Source organism: Talpa occidentalis, unplaced genomic scaffold, assembly GCF_014898055.3.
Source record: "Talpa occidentalis isolate TD23 unplaced genomic scaffold, MPIMG_talOcc4v2.1 talOcc4.11, whole genome shotgun sequence".
NCBI classification, from domain to species: domain Eukaryota; kingdom Metazoa; phylum Chordata; class Mammalia; order Eulipotyphla; family Talpidae; genus Talpa; species Talpa occidentalis.
This window is the reverse complement of record NW_023601104.1, coordinates 51,972,937-51,996,056: the sequence shown is the minus strand read 5'-3', so window position 1 is coordinate 51,996,056 and position 23,120 is coordinate 51,972,937. Positions and strand designations below refer to the sequence as shown.

Genomic DNA, 23,120 nt, shown 5'->3' with positions numbered 1-23,120 from the left:
CCACCAGGGGAGGCCCAACAGGACAAGTTTTTGAGAATGGTTGGATGTGTACTAGACCAAAGGTTCCCACATGATGAACCTCAATGTCTCAGCAATTTTCCTATGGTGTTCCTAGGCCAAAAGAAATACCTAACAGATTTATGTATTATAGTAGTTAGGGCCAAACAAATTCATTATTTGTGCTGATAACTTAAGAGCTGTTTGAGAAAATATTATACATTAATTAAAAAAAAAGATATATCAATTTCATTCTTAAATAACCAACAGTTATTAAATGTGTGTACCTGTTTGACATTACACAATACTCCAAACTCTGGATTCAAATAGGATACTACCACCCTCATTTCCTGTTTAATTTTGATTTTCACATGGCACTTGCTTTTTATCACTGTAATCACTGAAAAATCCAACTTTGTAAAGATGACTGTCAACAAAAATATATGCTCTAAGGTTGAAATTATAAAAACTCGTGACTTAGTAGTTCATACTATGTCCAAGAGACATTGGGAATCTCTGCGTTTTTCTCAGAAATTTAAAATAGTTCACAGTCAGCATGTGAGTATGCTGTGTTGACCAGGGCATCCAAGCACACAGTTTGGGAACCATGATCCTAGATGACTTGTGGAAAACTAATTTTAAAGGACAGGGCAAAAGAGATATAGTTCTACTGCAGGGAGTGCCAAAAGGAAAGACCATTTAATAATGATGAAAACTCTCAAAAATGTAATTTTATGTGATCTGGGAATGGAAGGAAAAAACTTAAAGAGCCAAGACTTAAGAAAAATATTTACTAATAATTGAAAGTGTGTATATTGTGAGGGGGAGAGAGGAGAGAGACATAATATTAAAAACAAACTTAAGAGGGTGCATAGATACGTAATGGCAGCAGAGCTGGAAAAGTTGATGTCCCCAGTAAGGCAAGCTTGGCAGAAAACGCTAAATATAGCTAAAAGGGAATTTAAATTTTAGAATAAGAAAATTATTTTTTAGAGCAAGCATGGTTAGGCCAAACATTTAGACTGCTGTGGTCGTTTATCAGAGAAAAATATGAATTTGAGAAAAAATATGAGATCGGAGAAAAATATGAATTTCTGATTGCTTCTGTCTCCCTTGATGAGGACAACCATGTTCAGATTAAAAAGTATAGTAGCACAAAGGCAAGTACAGTCAGGAGAGCCTGGATTTGCTGCAGTAATTAGCAACTCCCCAAAAATATGAGACTTAAATAGCAAAGGTGTAATTCTCACTCACCTTTATTCCTTTACAGGTCCAACAGACTCTCTAGGCAGCTGTCTTTTGAATACTGGTTCAACATTCCAGGATCCTTTGGTCTTGTGGCACTGTGACATTGGCAGATTTCTATGCAGGGCAAGAGGGGAATAGCTATTAACTTTTTCCACACAGAAGCGATTGTCTTTACTTTCTCTCATATTTTATTGGCCAGGGAGCTGGACGGAGCAATGTTCTTAAGCATGTGGAAGAAGAGGAGACATAGAAATATCAGTGGTCAGCAATAATGTCATTGTAAGATGCCTTTACCTCCTTTCTACAAACCTACCTTTCCTGACACTGGAAACAAGTTTTCAGGTCATGTACAACCAAGAGCTATAGTAAACAGAGGGTTCTAATTCCACTTTTTTAATTCTGGGTGGACAGAAACTCTCCTGGACTATCTCAATGGTTTGATTGCTCCCCTGCCTCACCCCCGGTCATCATGGTCAACAGGGGTAGAAGCAAGACAGGGCAGGATCTTTGTTTGGGGAGTGTGGTTTTGGGGGGATTAAACAAAAGAACACATGGCCAGGTTCTGGGGAAGAGAGCAAGTTATTATTTTCTGTTGATGGAAATTTAAGGGTTCTGTATCTTGGCCAAACAAAGGAAACTGCTGTATTGCTTGGCTGGCCCTTTAGCTGCTTTATGGGTAAGTTGAAAAGCCAAGTTTATGGATAGTCTCTTTAGAGTTATAATAAATACTAACAATCCCTTAACACTAGCCACTGGAAGATACTTTTATGACTATGAACAGTGAAGAACATTTGCAGCTCTGCAAATCTCTCTCTGATCTCTCTGATCACTAGTTCCTAAAAAGCACAGCGCAATCCCCACTGTGCCTGACTTCACACCCTGCAGTGGTGTGAATCCTGGAGTGCATGAGACTTTGAATGAGGCTCTAGATCAATGAGGGGGCTCGGGCTTCCTCTTCAGCAGTGACTTGAAAGGGCATAATCTCTAGGTACCCTAGAACTGGACTCATGGAGTATTTGAGCTTCTAGGAGATCAATACCAACACTTTAATTTCTGGAATAATATGCTGATATGTGTCACTGCTCTTATAATAGCAACAGCAGGAGTTCCACTCAGGGTAAAAACTCCAACTAAAGTTGAAGTCTCCTGCCTTAAACAGATATTTTTTCCAGTGTGAAAAAAGATGCAATTGGCAAAAGGCTTTCTTTCTACTTTTCTCTAAGCTGTTCTTTATGTATAGCCCACCAACTTGCAGATCAGAAGGGTAAAAGATTTGCTGTAGTTCTGAAATCATTCAGGACTGAATTATAATTCCCAGATGAGACTGAAAAACGGAATCCTCTGCAGTCTCAGTCATGAACTTCCACTCAGCTGTCTGTGCTTCTTTGACAGTTTTCTAAGAGTCCTCATGGTCAGCGCTGTGGGGGTTTTGGTGCATACATTTCTTGGAAGTGACACAAGAGCATGGGATTATTTTTATAAGTACTGACACCAAGAGTTAGAACAGATAATCCTCCCTGGTGCAACTGTACAGCTTAGAGGAAGCACATTTATGGGGTAGAGAAGTCTTGAAAAAAAAATTGGTCCCTTCTTCCAAATAAATGATGTGGACTTAACTTCCAGCAGCCAAAAGCCATAAACAGAAGAGTTGGAAAAGAATTCTGGAATAAAATGTTGAATCAGAAGATGTATAAGAAACAAGAATGGAAAGAATAATAAATATGTTGCAGGGGAAAAGTGTGTCAGGGACTACAGAGAGCTGCCAAGGCTTTAAGCCTCGAGCAAGTCAGTCTCATTTGGGGGATATTTGTATTAAATTCAAACAGCTTTCAGAGAGAGCTCTAGAGGGCAGCAAAGACATGGTTTCCTTAATGAAGAAATGGTACTTGATGAAAAGCTGCATGGTACCCACAGCTTTTGCTAACTATGCCAGTTCTTTTGGATTGAAGTCTGGTTTCAAATAGTTAAGATTATTATAGTAGCAGAATTGTGGGGCTTTAAAGGTTATAGTGTTGTCAAATTGGTTCAATCCTCATCATATAAGAGGAACTAGTCCTGAGGGGTTAAGTGATTTACCTAAGGTCATCTAGACAATGCAGTTAACACACACACACCCACCCACACACACACACACACATACACACACACACACCCCACAAACATGCTTTCTCACATTCAATAGAGGTTTTAAAATAGCCAATTTTTTTTTTTCATCCTAAAATCACTCAATCATTATGAAGGCTTGAGTTCAAACGTATTCATGTGCTTTGAAAAAAAGGGTTGATTGCAGTTTTAAGCCCAAATCTGGTGGTTTTTAAGTGGTATAATTGAACCTGGACAGAGATTTCTCCACAGAGCCAGATAAATTTATAGGTCTTTAGTCAATTCTTCCAGGATTTGGGCTCTAGGTGGCAACATAGGACCTTTGTTTTGCTTTCCAGGCGTATCAGCAATCTGGACAAATTTTTCAGGAAGAAACCTTATTACTGTGGTTCTTCTTGACCCTGGTGGGCTAACAGCATTTTCTACTAGCTAAGCTAATGATCAAGGTCCAAATGCTCACTTTTCAGATGCTGCAATTATTTTCACTGTAATCCTCTGACAGTGACTGTTACTTAACAGGTTTTACTCTGTTATGTCATGTTTGACAGGGTCATATCTAGAAAAAAGAGTAAAAAAGAGTAATTTTATTGATTTTTAAACGTCACAGCACTTATGTGGCTGCTGCCCTGCTCTTCACTGGTCACTCCTGACTTCTCCCAATGTCCCCAGCCCAGTCACGCTGTGCTCTACCACCTCCCTACCTCCACCCCTGCCCCAATGTCCCCACCCAGTATTTTAATTCAGTGAAATTCGCTTTAAATGAGCACAAAGGACCACATAGGATGCACATTAGGATTGTCCGATAAGGTGGGAAATAGAGGGTGGCAATTGTGTATTTGTTTTCTGGATCCATAACATCTTTAGACCAGGGGTTCTTAAAAAATGGTCCAAGAACCATGGGGTGGGTGGTGCTTGTGAAAATGCAGAATTCTGGGCCACGCTTGGGACCTGCTGGGTCACAATCTCCGGGGTGGGGTGGGGGGGGTGTCCTGGAACTCATCTGTTAGCTCCTAAATAGGCTGTTCTGTGACCCACCACTGCAAGGAAGCTGCAGATTTTTTTGGATCTGCTGGTGGCGCCATTTCCACCTCCCTCACTGCCTCTGATTTACTGACCTGGTCCCTGATTTCCAGTGCTAAACTCTGGGATGTAAAGCCCATGAATAAAGACAGCACCTATTACCCAAAGCCTGCTTTTCTGTCCTCGCCCCCTAAGCTGACCAATCCTGACCACATAGTCCCCAAGGACATGAGTAGAAAGACTATATGAGGTGGAAAGAACATGAACTTTGCAGTCATAGAGACCAGGGATTGAACCTTACATCAATTTTCAAGTCATTTACTCTGCAAGCTCTTCTGTTTGTTTCATCAATTAACTATAACCAAACCATTTGGTTGGGCCTCCCGGGTGGCGCAGCAGTTGAGCCCTGGGATGCGAAGCTGCCTGCAGCCTCTGCAGCGCAGGTTTGATCCCCGGCCGCTGGGCGAGGGTCCCACATGGCACGCAGACCTCTCCTGCCGCCAGCTGCTCCCCTCAGCAGTGTTCTTCGGTCCTTCTGCCTGTTCTGCTCCCCGCTCTGGTGAATTCTCTCACCCTCCTGTGCTTCTGACTGTACCCAGTGCTTGTATAAATAAATAAATCTTAAAAAAATAAAATAAAAGCCTTAAGAGAACAAGCATGATTTAAAAAAAAATCTTTAAAACCCCAAATAGCCAAAGCTCTCCTGAAAAAAAAAAAAAGAAGGGAATGGAGGCATCACACTCCCAGACTTCACACTATACTACAAAGCCATAATCATCAAAACTGCATGGTATTGGAACAAGAACAGACACACAGACCAATGGAATAGAATAGAAAATCCAGAAATAAACCCACAGATTTATGGTCAACTAATCTTTGACAAAGGAGCAAAGACTATGCATTGGAGCAAAGAAAGTTTGTTCAACAAATGGTGCTGGGAAAACTGGGTCACTACATGCACAAGAATGAAGCTTGACTACTACCTAACACCATGCACAAAAACCAACTCAAAATGGATTAAAGAACTAGACATAGACTTGAAACCATAAAATACATAGAGGGAAATATAGGCGAAACACTCCATGATATGCACATCTAAGACATCTTTACAGACACATCACCCAAAGCAGTGATAGTGAAGGCAAAGATAAACAGCTGGGACTACATCAAATTAAAGAGCTTCTGCACAGCAAAAGAGACAATAACAAAAACAAAGAGAAACCCCACCAACTGGGAGAACATTTTTGCACACAACACTAATGATAAAGGACTGATCACAAAAATCTACAAAGAGCTGATGAGACTCAACAAAAACAAAGAAAATAATCCAGTCAAAAAATGGGCAGAAGAGCTAAAAAGAAACTTCTCTGAAGAGGAAATGCATATGGCCATCAGGTATATGAAAAAATGTTCAGTATCACTTGTAATCAGGGAAATGCAAATCAAAACTACCATGAGATACCATCTTACACCAGTGAGAATGGCACATATTAAAAAAACTAGCAACAACAAATGTTGGCGAGGGTGTGGAGAAAAAGGAACTCTCCTGCACTGCTGGTGGGAGTGCAAACTGGTCCAACCACTATGGAGAGCTGTGTGGAGATTTCTGGACCTACTAAACAGAGTTTCCATATGATCCAGCAATCCCACTCCTAGGTATTTACCCAAAGGACACAGAAACATCCATTCCAAAGAGCACCTGCACCCCTATGTTTATAGCAGCACTATTTACAATAGCTAAGCTTTGGAAACAGCCCAAATGCCCAAAAATAGATGACTGGATCAAGAAGATGTGGTACATATACACCATGGATTATTACTCAGCATTCAAAAAAGATAAACACATGCAATTTGCAGCAACATGGATGGAGCTGGAAGGGATCCTGCTCAGCGAAATAAGCCAGAAAGAAAAAGAAAAATACCGGATGGTCTCACTCATAGCAGGAATCTAGAAAACTTCAATAAGGGACCAGGAAAAAGAATAACTATAAGAAAGAAAATATCAAAATCAACAACAACTATGAACCAGAGACACTCTATGGGGGGTGGTGGGCGAGGAAAGGAGGGCTTGGGGTCAAAATAAGGGGGTTGTAATTGTATGGGGAATATAAAAATAAAATTTAAATAAAAAAAAACATTTAGGGATAGCCAGCAATTAACATTTGGGAAATAATTTCTTCCAGTATTTTCTCTCCCTTTTTATCCTTACTCTACATTTTTCAAATATGATTTTAAATTTCATAATACAGGAATATATTCTAATTAGGGAAACTCAAATGAAATATAAAGTCTCCCTTAATCTCCCCAATACAAAGTCCCTCCCCACCAAGTAGCACTGTGCTGTATTTTGTTTTGAAACCTACCCTCTAGATGTTTTGTCAGATTTTAGATATTTTTCCATGTTAGCACATTTAGATTCATTTCACTGTTTTGAGCTACTGCACAGCCCAGTCTTTTCTCTAGGACTCAAAAATTTCTTTCTCAAAAATTTGTGCATACATTTTTCACACTTTTTTTTTCATTTTGCAGTGTGTAAATATTTTCCCATCTCATTATAATTTTTCAAGAAATGTGATTTTATTTTTGGAAATGTGATTTTTAATGCTTTCATAGTACTCCAGCAGATAAATATACTAAGTTCAATAGAATGCTGATTTAATAATTCTCTAATTCTTGGATATTTAGGTTGCTTCCAATTGTTGATAATTGTTCTTTTAATAATCAACTCAATGCATCCTTATATTCACCTTTCCCAGACTCCCTTACTAGGGTTTCCCTTCCACTCTCCCTTCCATTTTTTTTTTTTTTTAATTTTTTGTTATAATCAATCGAGGTCCTTGCAAAGTGACCAGTGAGGTCACTTTGTAGTTTCTACACTCATCTTAGGCACAAATTGCTCCATTTGTGAATGTAGATGGGTGTAGAATTTTAACTACACTCTCCTCATCCAAATGCCTGAAGCAAAGTGAAGGTATCTTTTCAGAACTGTTTACTCTGAGCAGGTGAGCATTTTCACAATTAGAAGGGAAGTTTGTAATCAGTTTCTTTAATGGAAAAGGTGCTCTTATAGAATTTATCCATGCATGGCTTATAGGAAGTAAGACTCTTGGCAATTGATTGGATTAAAGGAGCTCCTTAAAATCAAATACTTGGGCACTCATCTCTGCTGGGTGATTGACAGAGGTCTTCAAGCAATCATCCTTCATGGGAGGTGCTTGCCTAGAATTATTGTGATTTCAGAGCCTTCTGGATTAGGATCAATTAAATCCATAGCCAGAAATAAGCTCCATTATTATCACTAAAAAAGATACCACAACACCTTCACCTTAATAGCTCTTGTGTCATGCAGGAGTTATAAGCAGGCTTGAAAGGGCATAACGAAACACAAATGCTAGCAGTAAGTCCTGGGAAGGAATGGGATGGATTTTAGATGAAGCATGAACTTGAATATCTATTCTGACCCCCTAAAAATACAAGAGAGCAGAAGATAGAGCCTCTACCCTTAAGGACAAGTTAATCAAATACTACTGCACTACAACAATATTTAAAGCCAGAAGGTATTACAGGGAAAATAAAAACAGCTAGTAACTCATGGCAGTTGCAGGTTAAAATAACATTGAGAAGGAAATGAGTAGTGTTACTATTTGCCACACAAAAAAATAATGTGGAATTTCCAAGTATCCATTGCTTCTCCCAGAATTTCGGAGGTTTTTTGTTTGTTTTGTTTGCTTGTTTATTTGTTTGGTTGGTTGGTTTAGAAGAATTTAGATAATTTGGGATTCAATTTAAGTTATAGGATTGCCATTATTTAACATCTGCTAAATTCGGGAGTGTGGTTAGTGGGATGACCCCTTACGTGAGAGGACACTGATCTCTCTCCTCCCTACCTGCCACCCCTTAGCAGATTCACCTTGTCTAAGGAGAAAGAAAATGGGACACTGTGGATTTATAAAGCATCACAACTCATCTGTGATTCTCCTAACACCCTCCCTACGCTGGGGACAGGGATTGCTGTCTCCATTTTACTGAGAGAAAGTGAGGCAGGAAAGGGTGAATGGCTTGCTGGCCACCCAGCAAGACGGCAGCAAAGCCAGGATTAGGACACAGGACTTTTTGAATTCCACAGTACTCCTTTCCCTTTATCCCTTGTTTACATTTTGGGCTAAATGCTTGCTTTCTGGTTAAAAACATTTCTTTTGCTTGTTAGTAACCACAGGTCAAAAACCATGTCCTCTGGCCATGTCCTGAGTGGAACTTTGTTTTCATTCATTCATGTCTAACTCCATAGAGTGATATGACAGTGGGTCTCCAGGGAACTGGTGCTGGGAGCGAGAGGGTGAAAGGTCATCCCCCCTCTAGCCCCTGTTTTTCCTTTGGTGAGTTGTCAGGCAGCCTCTCAACCACTGATCAATCAACCCCGACCACAGACTGCCTACCAGGAAGCAGTGGCTGCTTCTGTCAAACAGGACTCTTCCCATTCCATCTGGCCTCTCCCATCACCTCCATGCTTTTCCCACCATTTTCTACTCCCTGAGCATCACAGTTGCACTGACTCTCACTTGGGAGTTAATTAGTCAATACCTTTTTGCTGACATGGGGTGGTTTCTGTGAATTCGCACTCGGCACCTAGTGCAGTCAAATCTAGTGCAGTCAAATCACCCCAAACTGTGGCTCTTTATGCATATAAAAGTGGACAGAATGATGGATAAAGACCTTAGACTTTTTTGAATCAGAAGGAAACTTGAAGATCATCTGACTGAAGCAATTTCTTTTTACAAATGAAGAAACAAACAAAACGAGGTTAAATGATTCTCCCATGCTTAACAATTACTGACACAAATACTACTAACCAGATCTCCTGACATCAGCTTTTTGCTCATGAAATCATCCTGACTGTACTTATAACTTTTGCTATATTTGCCTAATTTCATTATTTTTTCGATTTGTGAGATAGTGGCATATTTTTAATTAAACTAAGAAAATACAAATAATCTCAACTTTATTCCTCTATAGTAATAGCATGTTATGTTGTATACAGTATTTTAAAAACAAAATATACCCCAGATACTAAAGTTATACATGTTATAAAATCAAGTCAGATCCTGTCACTCTTCCATTCAAAATCCCGCTATCTGAATAAAACAAAAGTCCATACTTGTAGCTTATAACACTCTATCACTTGCACTCCCAGAAAAATAAAATATTACACATGCTGAATGTGTAATACTTGAGAAGTCAAGGAACCTGTAAATAAAAATAATTACCCAATTTCATGAATCAGATATAACCATCATTAATATTTTAGTAATTTCCTTTTAGTTTTCATACTTTTTTTTTCATTATTGAAATTGAGTTGTTTGTATAATTTTATATTCTAGGGATTTTTGTTTGTTTGCTTATTGAACATTGTTAGGGCCAGAATGGACACAGAGCAGGTTTTCTATGATCAAGCAGACCGGGTAAAGGAGGAGTCAGAGTCCTTAGTGGCTTTTTGCAGGTCTTTTTATTTAGATTTACCAGGTACAAGGCAGGCATGGGTGCTGGGGGGCTGGAAGGCTGGCAGCAAGTCTTCACTCCGGGCTCTCCGGCCTTCTCTCAGCTTCTGCTTCTCTTCCTTCTCTTTCGGCTTCTCTTTTGGCTTCTGCTGGCATCCCCGTGACGCCGCCCCTAAAAGCCCAGTCTCAGCCCAGGTGAATCCCATCTACCTATGCCCACACCCTACTCCAGGTGCCCGCCATCGGGCATGCATTCAGGCCCGCAAGGATCCATCATCTATCCTGATGGCGGGAGGGCAGAAAAGCCTGACATTTTTCCTTACCCTGCAAACATGATCGTGAGTGATGCTTTTACTATGTACATATTCTCACTGTGTACAAGTTCTTTGTATACAGAATATAAGTAGCTACATAGAGCCAATCATTGGGCTGAACAGTTGCAGAGTCAGGAATAGACACGGTGCAGGTTTTCTGATCCCATGCAGACCAGGTAAAGGAGGAGTCAGAGTCCTCAGTAGTTTTGCAGGTTTTTTATTGGGGTTTACCAGGCATATGGCAGGCAGGGGTGCTGGCTGGGGGGCTGGGAGGCTGGCACGCCTCCACGCCCCCAGCAAGTCTTCACTCTATCTGGGCTCTCTAGCGTTCGTTCTGCTGCTTCTCGGCTTCTCTTTCGGCTTCTGCTTCGGCTTCTACTGCTGCTACTGGCGTCCCCGTGACGCCGCCCTTAAAAAGCACAGTCTTAGCTCAGCTGAATCCCATCTACCTATGCCCACACCCTATTCCAGGTGCCCGCCATCAGGCATGCATTCAGGACAAGGATCCGTCATCTATCCTGATGGCGGAAGGGCAGAAAAGCCTGACATTTTCTTTACCCTACAACAGTGATCTAACTATACCTCTAACATTTGATATGTAGGTCACTGCCATCTTTCCATTTTTCATGCTGCAATAATACTTCATGCACACATATTTCTGTGTATTTCTGATCTTTCCTTAGAAAAAATATTCTTAGAAGTGTAAGGGTCAAAAAGCTATTACATTTATTTTTAAAGTCCTTGATTTATTTTGCCCAGTTGTTTCAGGCAGGTGATGTCAACCAACACACATACAATAGGATTCATAGCACTTTTTTTTTCCAGGATATTTTTCCAAAATAATATTTAATTTTTACCATCAATTCAGTCTTCGTTGGCCCATGGTTTAAAATAGTTGCTGCCAAACACCAGTGCTAAATTAAAACTGCAAACTGGACTCAACCCCATAGGTAACTGTGTTGGGATTCCTAACACATTAGCCTTGTCCCTCTCCCCACTCCAAGGCATTGCAAAGGGAAGTTGGCAGCTTTTTAAAAAATATGCTTTCTGGTTATGTACATTTTACTCTGTTTTTGGAAAACCTACTAAGCAAATGACAGTGGGTTCTGTGCTGGAAACCATAGATAGAAGACAGTTTCTAGCCTCAAGTTGTCAGTACAGAGGGGAAGACCGTCATAAAAGGCAGCAAGGAGAACAGATGGCCCCACAAAAGACCCAAGTACATGGCGTGTGGAGGCCCAGACCAGGTACACACAAGTCCACCTCTGAAGATACAACACTTAGCTGTATCTCCAAGGGGGAAAAGTATACCGCACATAAGACCTGGGACATCAGTGTTCTAGACAGAGGGGAACATCCTGGAGAAATGGCATAAAGTTCAGCCTGAAGCTCCAGCACCTGCAGATGCTGACCTGGCACAGTTCTCTTACCACTCTGTGCCCTTGATTTCTCAGCTATAAAATGCTACTAATGTAAACTACTTTGTAGAACTCTGGACAACAAATGAGATAACACAAATAAAGTAGTTGGAAAACTGCCTGATACATTTTAAGAGCTCCAAAGATGTTAGATATCATCATCATCATCACCATCACCACCATCATTCTGAGTTCACATGCAGAAATGGTAAGATGTGGGATTGGCAGGAGAAAAGTCAGTACAGGAAATCTATAACATTCTGAGAATACCGTTATGAACATCCTTTAGAGGTTTTTGGAGTTTGTGAGTTAACTGCCTACAAGCTGAAGACTGAATCAAGAATCCTATGAGAGGGCCTCCCCGGTGGCGCAGCGGTTGAGCGCTGGGTTGCGAAGCTGCCCGCGGCCTCTGCGGCGCCAGTTCGATCCCCGGCTGCTCCCCGGCCACGGGAGGAGGGTCCCACAAGGCGCGCAGACCTCCCCTGCCGCCCGCTGCTCCCCTCAGCAGTGTACCTCGGTCCTTCTGCCTGCTCTGCTCCCCGCTCTGGCTCTGGTGAATTCTCTCACCCTCCCGTGCTTCTGACTGTACCCAGTGCATGTATAAACAAATAAATAAATAAAACATGCCTCTATAAAAAAAGTCCCCCATTCTCTTTAAAAAAAAAAAAAAAAAAAAAGAATCCTATGAGATTCCTTTTATCCCGGAGATGTGATTCCTGCTGAGGGCAGAGTCTCAATCTTGGGCACACAGTCTTAACACAACTGCTTCCATTTAGCTCCTGCTCATGAACCATGGAATGGTATCTTCCTTGCCCTCTGGAGCTTTTAAGGGCCAATACTCACCTGGCAGGAATAGTTATTTTAATATCAAGTCAGAGAATAAATTCCTGGGGGGAGGGAGTATATAAGTAATAAATAATAAATTAAAACAAAATTTATTTAAAAAATAAGAACTAATAAAACAAAATTAACAGGCAATTAACTATAAATCAGAGACATTCTGCAGGGGAGGGGAAGGGAGAGGGATCAAAACAGTGGCGGGAAGAGCACAAGGGACTATGGTGATGGTGCCCGGGTGAACTTGTGGTAGGAATTCTATGGAGACTACACCTGAGAGGAGAAAGCAAACATTATACAAAAATGAACAATGATTTAAAAAATATATTAATTTTTTAAAAATCTGAAAAAGAGCTTGGGAATTTTCACTCACTGTGGGCATTTCTAGAAGAGAATATAGAACAAGATGGTGTGCTTTTGTCTGGAGAATACACTCCGCTCACTCCCTCTCCTCAGAGAGTTTAAACTAAAGCAACAAGAGGCAGCCAAGGTCGAGCTGTCAGCCTCCAGCCCCATTGCAGTCACTGCCTGTAGGGTAAAGAAAATGTCAGGCTTTTCTGCCCTTCCGCCATCAGGATAGATGATGGATTCTTATCCTGAATGCATGCCTGATGGCGGGCACCTGGAATAGGGTGTGGGCATAGGTAGATGGGATTCAGCTGAGCTAAAACTGTGCTTTTCAAGGCCGGCGTCACGGGGACGCCAGCAGCAGCAGCAGCAGCAGCAGCAGCAGCAGCAGCAGCAGCAGCAGCAGCAGCAGCAGCAGCAGCAGCAGCAGCAGCAGCAGCCGAAGCGGAAGCGGAGAAGCAGCAGAAAGAACGCCAGAGAGCTCAGATAGAGTGAAGACTTGCTGGGGGCTGGGAGGCCTGCCAGCCTCCCAGCCCGCCAGCCAGCACCCCTGCCTGTCATATGCCTGGTGAACCCCAAATAAAAAACCTGCAAAACTACTGAGGACTCTGACTCCTCCTTTACCCGGTCTGCATGGGATAAGAAAACCTGCACTGTGCCCGGTCCGGCCCTTACACTGCCTCTCAAATTGGCTTCATCTATGACAACCTCGTTAGTATGAGATGTCAACCCAGGAAGAATTCTTTGGCCTCATTGCCTTTTCTCTGCCGCATTCTGTCCATCCCTCCTAACCTCCCCCAACTCCCCACACTTGCACATACTCTGCGGCTTTGCCCGGCTTCTGTGAGGGCAGACATGACGTGTCTCCAGCGATTCATTGTTTTCCCCTTGGACAGAATGGTTGGGAGGAAAGGGGTAATCATCCCTTCCAGTTTGTATCACTTGCCCTGACATGATTACAAAGCCTCTTTTTCCTCCCAAAAGTGCCCTGTTTGGATAGTAAATTATATGCAAACTCTATGGTTCATGTATTTAGCATTTAGCCCCATAAGGTCAGAGACTGAACCATTTTTATTATGAAATCTCCAGTACAATACCACAAAAATATATCTGATAGTCTTCTGGTCTCTCTGTAGTTTAACCTGTAGTAGTAGTTCTGCTCCCACAAAGGCTGTTTTTATCTCTCAGTTTTTATATCTGTAAAGGGGAGATAATATCTGCCTCCTAGGACTGAAAACAAAACAAAGGAAATTGTAAACACGTGTAAACATCATTTTCCAAACTTAACACAGCCGTTGCCACATGGTAAAGCATTGAACAGATGCTTGTTGCTGGAAGGAATAGATAAATAAAATAGTGATGATAAATTAACAACCCTCAATGGGGAAATAATTGATTCTAAAACTCAAATGTTCAGCTTAGCAATCAAAACAGACTTACAATCCTAACCTGAAGCTAATTCATAGAGGAGAGAGCAAAATAAATTTCCCCCATAAGTTTGCCCTGAAAACTAGAAAGGAAATAACTAATTGAAAAACATTAGGGCAAGTAGTAAATGAAACTGAAATATGACTGAAGGTGACGCAGAAGGCAGGTCCCTACAAACTGGCCTTTTCTGTCACTTCAGGACTGACAGGTGACTAGAGGACCTGCACTGCCTGGCCTTCTGGGAAAGGTCATAACCCTCACACAGTCGGTGCCAGGCTGGTGACTCAGGCTGGACCTCTTCTCCTGGTTTAACTGAGAGCAGTTCAGGACCCACGGGAAGGTCATTGCTTATGTCAGTGTGGAAATCCTGGGACACTTTTATGACCTGACTGGCTCCTAACAGGCATCATAAAATGTGAATCGATCCTTTTTTCTGATTGGGGAGGGAAAGTACAATTAGAAAACAAAGACATGAAGTGAATTTGCTTTCAGCCTGCATTGAAAGTGTGATTTGGAATCACAGAAGTCTGACTTCCACAGCAGATTTGATTTTCAGTAGTTACTACTAAAATACAACTTATCCTCACCAAAAAAGACAGGACTCTCAACTAACTTGCACTGAATACTGATTCTGTCACTTTCTCCTAACCCTGGAACTGGTCCTGAGCCAGTCATTTGGCATTTTGCAGCATCTAAGCCTCATATAAATTATAAAGGCTGGGGGTCTTTTATTAAGGGATAGGATGTTGGGTTAGGCAAAGCATGTCTTTTCTTTTAGAAGTAAAGTTTTTTAACTGGGAAAAGTTAAAATTCAATGAGCTTGTCAATGACTAATTTCCTATCTATTTATGCTTATTGATGTGACCCTCTCTGAACAGCGAGCACTGGAGATGGGATGAGTTTTTAGAGTCTGGTAACATGAGGATAGCAAGAGAGTATGTTCTTTTCTCAATAACCTGCTGTCTGGTTGGGCTGATGGGACACATACATAAGAGGACAAGTAGGGAAATAAGGTGGAAATGACAACCATTCCACTGCTCTGGGAAGTCTAATGAGAAGCAGAGGACATGCTAACCATAGAGAAGCAAAATACCCAAACAGGATGAGAGGGGCAGCAATACTCTTGGGCCATGATAGAATTTAAGCATGAGATTTTCAGTTCTTTTTTGCCTGATGAGTATCATTAGATACCCACTGGTGTAGGACAGGCTGGCAATCTGATACTTCACCTCAGCTCTGATAATCTCAAATTTTTGGTCTTGCTCATGGGAGTCTATAACCAGCTCCTATGCCTGTGCTCAGGCTCACCTCTGAAACACTGTGGTGCCTTATTTCTCTTGCTTTGATTTTCTCAGGGGGGCCCATCCATAAGGGTCTTCTAAGTGATGATCTATTCTTTCCTCTCCTGAACAGTGTAGGTTTCCAAGTCCTTAACCCCAGTCACTCAATGCACTCTCCTGGGGACCAGAAACCACTTAATGGAGGAGTAGCAATATGGCAAACCAGCCCACCGAAACAACACAGAAAGCATTCCTAGACACATCTGGAAGTGTGAGACAGCTGAGGGAGCCAATGTTGCCCTCCATCGCACAATGTTGCCCTCCAAAGATATAATGAGCTTTGGAGACAGGGCCATTTGGATTTGTAGCCTGGTTCTGCCACTTAGTAGCTATTGGATAACCCTATGAAATGATCAGAATTTATAGCTATAAAATAAGGGTATCATAAAAATGATTCCCATAGTTGTGAATCTGAATGAGCTACCTTTTATAAAATGCTTGGCACTGCACTTGGCATACTGTAGCTTCTTCTCTAGATGTGTGGAAAGAATTGTAAGGGAGGCAGTGATTGGTCCCTCAATTCAATGGAGAACTGCAGAGAAAGGCTGAATCCACCTGGGGAGACTTGTCCCAGTTAATGGCACAATAATAGCAGTGAAAACTTCAAGGGAAGCACTAAGATCAAGGAAAGATAATGATCTTTCATTTGTCAAAAGTAGCAGAAGAATGCAGTGTTCTGGTTAACTGTATGGTAAAGGGTGTTCTCATGTATTACATTGCTTTTCACATAATGGAAACTGGGTAAATACTTGAATATACTCTATAAATATATGACATGTTCTGTATCACATAGGAATGCTTAGTTTCCAAATAATAAAATATTCTGCTCTAATATCAAAATCATGCACAATACAAATTACTCTTGGGGTAGAGGTAACTCAGTTACTGTTTTAGGATCCTTTAGTGCTCAAAGACAGCACATACTGGCTCTCTTTGAGCGCAGTGGGTTGCTGTGTGCCCCTCCTCCAAAGATATGTTCCAACCTTGAGTACCTATGAATGTGACCTTATTAGAAAATAGGGTATCTGCAGATATAATTGGTTATGATGAAGTCACACTGGAGTAGGATGGTATCCCTAATATCTAGTAACTGGTATCTTAAGAAAATCAGAGGACACACAGACATACAGGGAAGAAGACCACATGGAGACAGAGGCAAACGTGGGAGTGATACAAGGATTGACAAGGGTTGCCAAAAGCTGGAAAGGGGCGAGGAAAGCCTTAAGAAAGATCTAAAGGTAGTCCTGCTGATTTCAGATTTATCTCCAGATCTTTGAGAGAACAGATTTCCATTGTCATAAGTCACTCATTGGGTATGGTAGCCCTAGAAAACTAGTACATTATGTAAACAGAGTAGATGTTTCAATGTCCACATTTTATTGCTTGTTCTCATCAATATAGAAGTTATATTTTAAGGGAAAATGATCCTGAGTACACTGGCAGCATATTCATTTATTAGTCCTACACTTGTAAAAAATATAATGATATATTATTGAAAAAGTATGTGTTTACCAGGGCCTCCCTGGTGGCGCAGCGGTTGAGCGCTGAGCTGCGAGGAAGCTGCCTGCAACCTTTGCAGCACCGGTTTGATCCCCAGCCACCTGGCGAGGGTCCCACATGGCGCACAGAACTCTCCTGCCGTGCCCACTGCTCCCCTCATCAGTGTATCTCGGTCCTTCTGACTGTTCTGCTCCCCACTCTGGCTCTGGTGAACTCTCTCACCCTCCCACGCTTCTGACTGTACCCAGTGCTTGTATAAATAAATAAATAAGTCTTTTTTTTTTAAAGTATGTGTATATCAAATTGTACTACATAAGATATGACAGAACTCACCATTAAACATTCAGTTCAATGAAAACAGTTATAAGGAATTTCACGGTCCCTACATAGGATTAAAAGTAGCAGAATAGTGTGACCCTTTTCATTAATTCTCAGTGAGCCATCTTTAAAACTTACGGTTTTTTAAAATTAAATTAGCTATTATCTGGACCTGCTAGAATTAGCTAATTTAGTACAATTTGAACAAAGTGCCTTTTTTTCTACAAGGTAAAAACTTAGCATAAAACTCTAAGCATGAAAAAGTTCGGGTTGCCTTTTATTTACAGTCTTTATCAAGCAAATAATATTCATATTTTGAATTATGCAAATAAGCATTTACATGATAAATCGTAATTGCTCTCAGACAGCTGTTTATAATTGGGTAAATGAGACACACTTTTAAATTGTCTAAATACATACTTACCCATGTTTACATATTTATACACTAGACTATAACTATTCTGAATCAGCTGTTATCATGTATTGTGTCTAACACACACCAAGGGAAGAGAACTTTTCATACAAATAGCGAACTCCCTTATAATTTGCTCCAAGATCAAAGGATTATGAGTTCTCTCGAACAAGGGGTGACCGCTTTCAACACACCCCTTACTGGTGGCATGCCACAATACCTCAAGCAGGAAATGATTCTTATATCACTTGGGTCCCATGGAAAATTAATCAGGACTCATGTTCCTATCTGATTAGACACCCCCGTGGCCAAAAAGAAACAGTTTTTTCTAATGGAATGTTTTTTGCCTAAAAAGCCCAGTTGTTTTATATTTAGCAATATATTCCTTGCCTATCCAAAAAATCAGTGCTGGAAGGCAGGAATAGATGAGGAATGCAGACCCACAGAATGAAACACCTTTGTCCAACCACATTCACACGCAGTCCCCCAGGGAAATCTATGGGGTTGTGAGTCACTGTCCCATCCAGCATTGAACCCTCTTCTCCATTTTTCCCAGTAAGTAGAGGACCTTTTTATTTTTTTAAATCTTAATGCATTTCTCTTTGCTCTTAAAGCAGTCAATAGTTACCTTGCTTCTAGTCCTCCAGGCAAATGCACTTGGTTCTAATTCATGTGATTCTGTTCTTACACGATGTTTCATATGTGCTAAAGAGAGAACTTTACTACAAAATGCTCTGACCGTATTGAGAGGACTCAAATGCTACTTCAGGGATTCACATACTGGGAAGAATGAATCCTGGAGCATAGAGACTGAGGGAAAAAACACCTGAAGCGGCTATTGAGGCACCCCGAAATGAAAACATTAGGGCTTGGAAGGCAGAACCTCTATCCTTCCATTAAATGCAATGAGAGTCTTTGCCTTGTGAACAGATTTCAGAGCCATGGAGGCAAATAGACCTGAGACCAAATCTGAAATTGGAGGGTCTGGGTAATGCCACTGAGTTTACGGAAATCTCTTTATAGGCAGTTTTTAACCTAACTCTGTTAGGAGGAGAAAAGCTACTTCAGGGACTAGTAATGCAGGGTGTGCTGAAATGGAAAGAACCTTAGATTAGGAAAATCTGGGCTCCAAGCCAGAATCCTGAGATGCTGAGCTAGTCACACAACCTCTCTCTATGCCTCAGTTTCTTCTGTGAACTACATAAAAGTTCACTTTAGCTCTCTAAGGGTTCTCACCTTATCACAGGAACCCCCACTGGCATGCAAAACTCAGCCTCTTTATATGCATCCCACCTCCCTCAAGATGCATTATTATTAGAGTGACAATCTCCACACATCATAGCAACAATTAACAAAGCACCAACCGAGGACAAACCGCCAGGCATATTTACATACAATATCTCATCAATCCTCAACCCAAGTGAATTATTATCTCCATTTTACAAATGAGAAAATTGTGACCACCCCCTCAAAAAAAAATTATAAAACTTGACCTAGGTGTTCAGGGATTATTAGGAGAGCCAGACTTCAAAGCAAGATCTGGTTCTGTCCATCTTATCTCAAAATCTGGTGCATGTTAGAAAAACTCTGGTTGCTTCTTCTGACTATGTCTTATGCGTGACTAGGTCAGCCACGGGTACTAGCTCAGCGCCTGGAGCTCATGAATTATTCACCATTATTTGTGGATTACAATTTTCCCAAAAATTCTGTCTCTTGAGAGACTTACATGCTACTGATAAATGGCTGGGTGGGTGGGCAGCCTTGTGGTGGTGGTGGGGGAGGGGGTCAATGGAGTTACTTGTTTTTATAATTCAACTAACTCTAGGTAGAGCTTGATCACGCTCATTAGCAGCCTTCTGGATCCACTGTGAGTGTGACTGCTGACCACAGAGTGCAGACCTCCTGACACTTAGATTATATTTGGGGAAAGAAAACTGGCTGTGAATATAAGCATGGCATAAAACAGGAATAAAACAATTCCCCACCGTGCTGGTCTGGTTCCCTCATGAGCAGGGCTCTGGGTGGCTGACCTGGCCCCAGGCTCTGGTCTCTGTCCTTTTCCAAATTTAACTCAGATCACCTTGGGTGGTCACTCCCATGGCCATTATGCACGTGGCCTTTCCACTATTGACGTTAGGGGATGTGCCCCCACCTTCCCTTTGTTTCATCCTCAATTTAAGACACATTTGTTCTCACTGGCTTTTAACTGGTTTTCAACTATGCTCATTGCTAGGGTGAGTTATCTTTTTTTAAAAATGCAACTTGCAAAGGGTTTCTGTGTACCCAATTAGCATTGTTAGGCTGTTTGGAAACAAATATAACTTACACCAGATGAAATCAAATTTTGCTAGTCATTGAGATGTTGTTAAAAAGCAAATCGCAACAGGATTCCTAGAAATTAGCCTCTGTTCCCTACAGAACTTCTAAATGTAGCAGGCCTTCAGGTTCATTAATTGGTATCTGAACAAAACCACCCTTTTCCCTCTGCACTTCCCAGCATGCTCCTCCAGAGGTGATAAAACCTATCTCTGCTACTCACCTTTCTCTCACCAACCACCAGCTGGTAAAAGCCAAGGCTGGTTGGAGGTGGCTGACAGCCCAGCTGAACCAGGTACTCGCTCTCCTTCCTTCTGCCTGCCTCCTCCCTCCACACAGTCACTTCTACCTCTTTTCAGAGCAAACATCCAGATACACTTAAAAACACAAACAGGTTTCCCTTGACCTTCCCTGCAGAGATGCTCTTGAGATCAATCAGCTAATGGGACAGTCAGGATCCTATGAGGATTTGAATAACAGAAAATCTCTCAGATTTGACTTTTCTAGGATTTGATAGAAAATCTCAATAATGGGAAAACAAAATGTACATAATGAAAAGATATACTCATATACTAATGGTTCTATAAAATAAAGATTGAAATAATTCATGAAACCTGGGTGGTTCTTTATTTTATTCTTATTATAGAAGAAACCAGAAAGCTAAATTCAGTAAGAATGAACTGCTTCTTATATTGTGGAGCCCGCTATAGTCTGTCATCTGAACTTTCAGAGTTCATCATTATAAGGTCATTTTAGATGTACATACGAAATAGAATGTCTAACTTCAGGTACATGCATTATTTCTTTAATAACCCCTCTCTAGGGCCTCCCTGGTGGCGCAAGGGGTTAAGCACCGCACTATGAAGCAATCCGCAGCCTCTGCAGCATGACTTCTATCCCAGGCCAGCCAAGGAGCAACCCACATGGCGCAGCAGATCTCTCCTGTCTTGTCTGCTGCTCCCCTCAGCAGTGTATTTCAGTCAATCAGCCTGCTCTGTTTCCCAACCTGTCTCTGGTGGATCCTCTCACCCCCCTGCATCTCTGGCCTGTACCCCAGCTCTTATATGCATAAATAAATAAATCTTTAAAAAAATAATCCCCTTCTAAATTTGTTTCACAACAATTAAAATTGAGTGGGTGACCATTCATTTCTTTCTCATGCCACAAGCCACCCAAACATACATGTACTTCCAGTGTACATGTATGTAAGGGCCACCCTGCTGGCGCAAGGGGTTAAGCACAGCACTATGAAGCTATTCAGTTATGACCTTTACTTAATACTCAATTAAAAGAATACAGATACCTATTAAAGATGGGGACTCTGAGGTTATCAAATTTTTAAGTCTAAAAAAGCACAGCTTTATGATACACAGTTGTATTAAGTACATAGCACACGTGTTTTAGTATCAGAATTTCCTTCCAGTCATTTCTTGATTTTTTCCTGACTTGAATGAGTTCAACTTATGTGTGTTAGGATTCAGAGCCAGACAAATTAAACAATACATTTCTTAAAAAACTTCTAAACACCCTCATCATACCCTTCATTTAGATTAAGCTAAACCTAAAACGCCCAGTGTTGAGCTGCATCACTTACGTATTTGTCTGATGGCTCCCGAGGTAGTTTCCATGGTAAGCTGCCTATGCACAAGAAGCAGGGTGAGTGGAATGTCTCCTCCCAATGAAGAACTTTTCACTGACAGTGATAAAGGCCAAAAACCCCCTTCACACAAATGATTGAAAAACAGAACACGAAGGACATTTTTATTTTGTTTTGTTTCCTTTGTCTAGTATGTGACTTCAGTGCAAATACCCATTTAATCAAGAATACAAAGACGACCACCTTTGCTGGCTGAGGGATTTCCAGCAACTGCAGTAAACCTATGTAGCTCTTTTACTATTTTTGTGGGGAAATTCCTACAATTGGTCATTTAATGCTCCTGTTGTATACTTTTGTCGCCTCATAAAAGAGGGAAAAAGATATTTCCAAAGAAACACTGAAGGTAAACAAAATAGAATCTAGAAAAACTTGATGTGCACTAAAGCTGAGATTTACTGTCATTTTTTTTTCAATTTATGGAGCCATAATCAACATAAAACATTGTATAATTATTTGATATACAACATAATTATTTGATATATATATATTGAAAAATAATTATTGGAATAAGTTTGTAAACACCCATCACCACAATAGTTACAATATTTTTTCTTGTAAGAACTTCTAAAATCTACTTTTTTAGCATCTTTCAGATATACAATGCGGTATTGTTAACTATGGTCATAATGGTGTATGTTACATTCCCATGACTTTTTTAATCTCCTAACTGGAAGCTACAGTCATTAATTTTTAAAATATAAAGACTTTAGGAAAGAATATATAGAAGCTACTATTGACTGGAGCTTTCTGGTTCATGCATTTTTTTAAAATTAATGAGATCAAATTGAACCCACAGCTCTAAGCTAGCACAGACTCTTTTTTCACCTTTTAATCATTCTTTTACTAATACCTTCCATTATAATAGACTCTCTTTTTCCTCTTTAGATCCTCTTCATTCTCTCCTCCCCCACCTCCACCCCTTTCTTCAATTCTAGGAATATCACAGTCCATCTGCCTTTAAGTTTCTCTCCTTAAGCTTTGCTGCTTGTCAGTAATCTGATTTAGGATTGGTAACAAGTGTGAGTACATATTGCAAACATTCTCAAATACATAAAAATAAAGTGATATTCTACTGCTGATATACCATTACTAATAACGTAATGGAATAGTTTACCTCTCTGAGAAATTATGGTCCTTATCTTCTCCAAATATTCACAAATATGTCTCCAGAATAATAGCTACTTTAGTATTTAAAGTGTTTTCAAATAAGACAGAAATAATGTCTCAGGTTAAAAATGCAACCCTTTGAAAATTCTGAAGTTAATTTCAGAACAAACTAAAGGTAGATTTTATAAAAGAGAAAGAGGCCTTGATCTAATGCTTGGGTAATTTAAGAAAAAACAATGATCACTGAGTTGAACTGAAGTGC

At 40.7% G+C, this 23,120-nt stretch overlaps 1 long non-coding RNA gene across 1 annotated transcript in view; it reads right to left on the bottom strand.

Moving 5' to 3' along the window:
* LOC129144945 (uncharacterized) overlaps positions 1–23,120 on the bottom strand; it is a 77,319-nt gene that overhangs the window by 15,654 nt on the left and 38,545 nt on the right. The window contains exon 4 of the long non-coding RNA XR_008549796.1: positions 1,252–1,359. This is a non-coding gene — a long non-coding RNA (uncharacterized LOC129144945). The remainder of the gene's footprint in view (positions 1–1,251; positions 1,360–23,120) is intronic.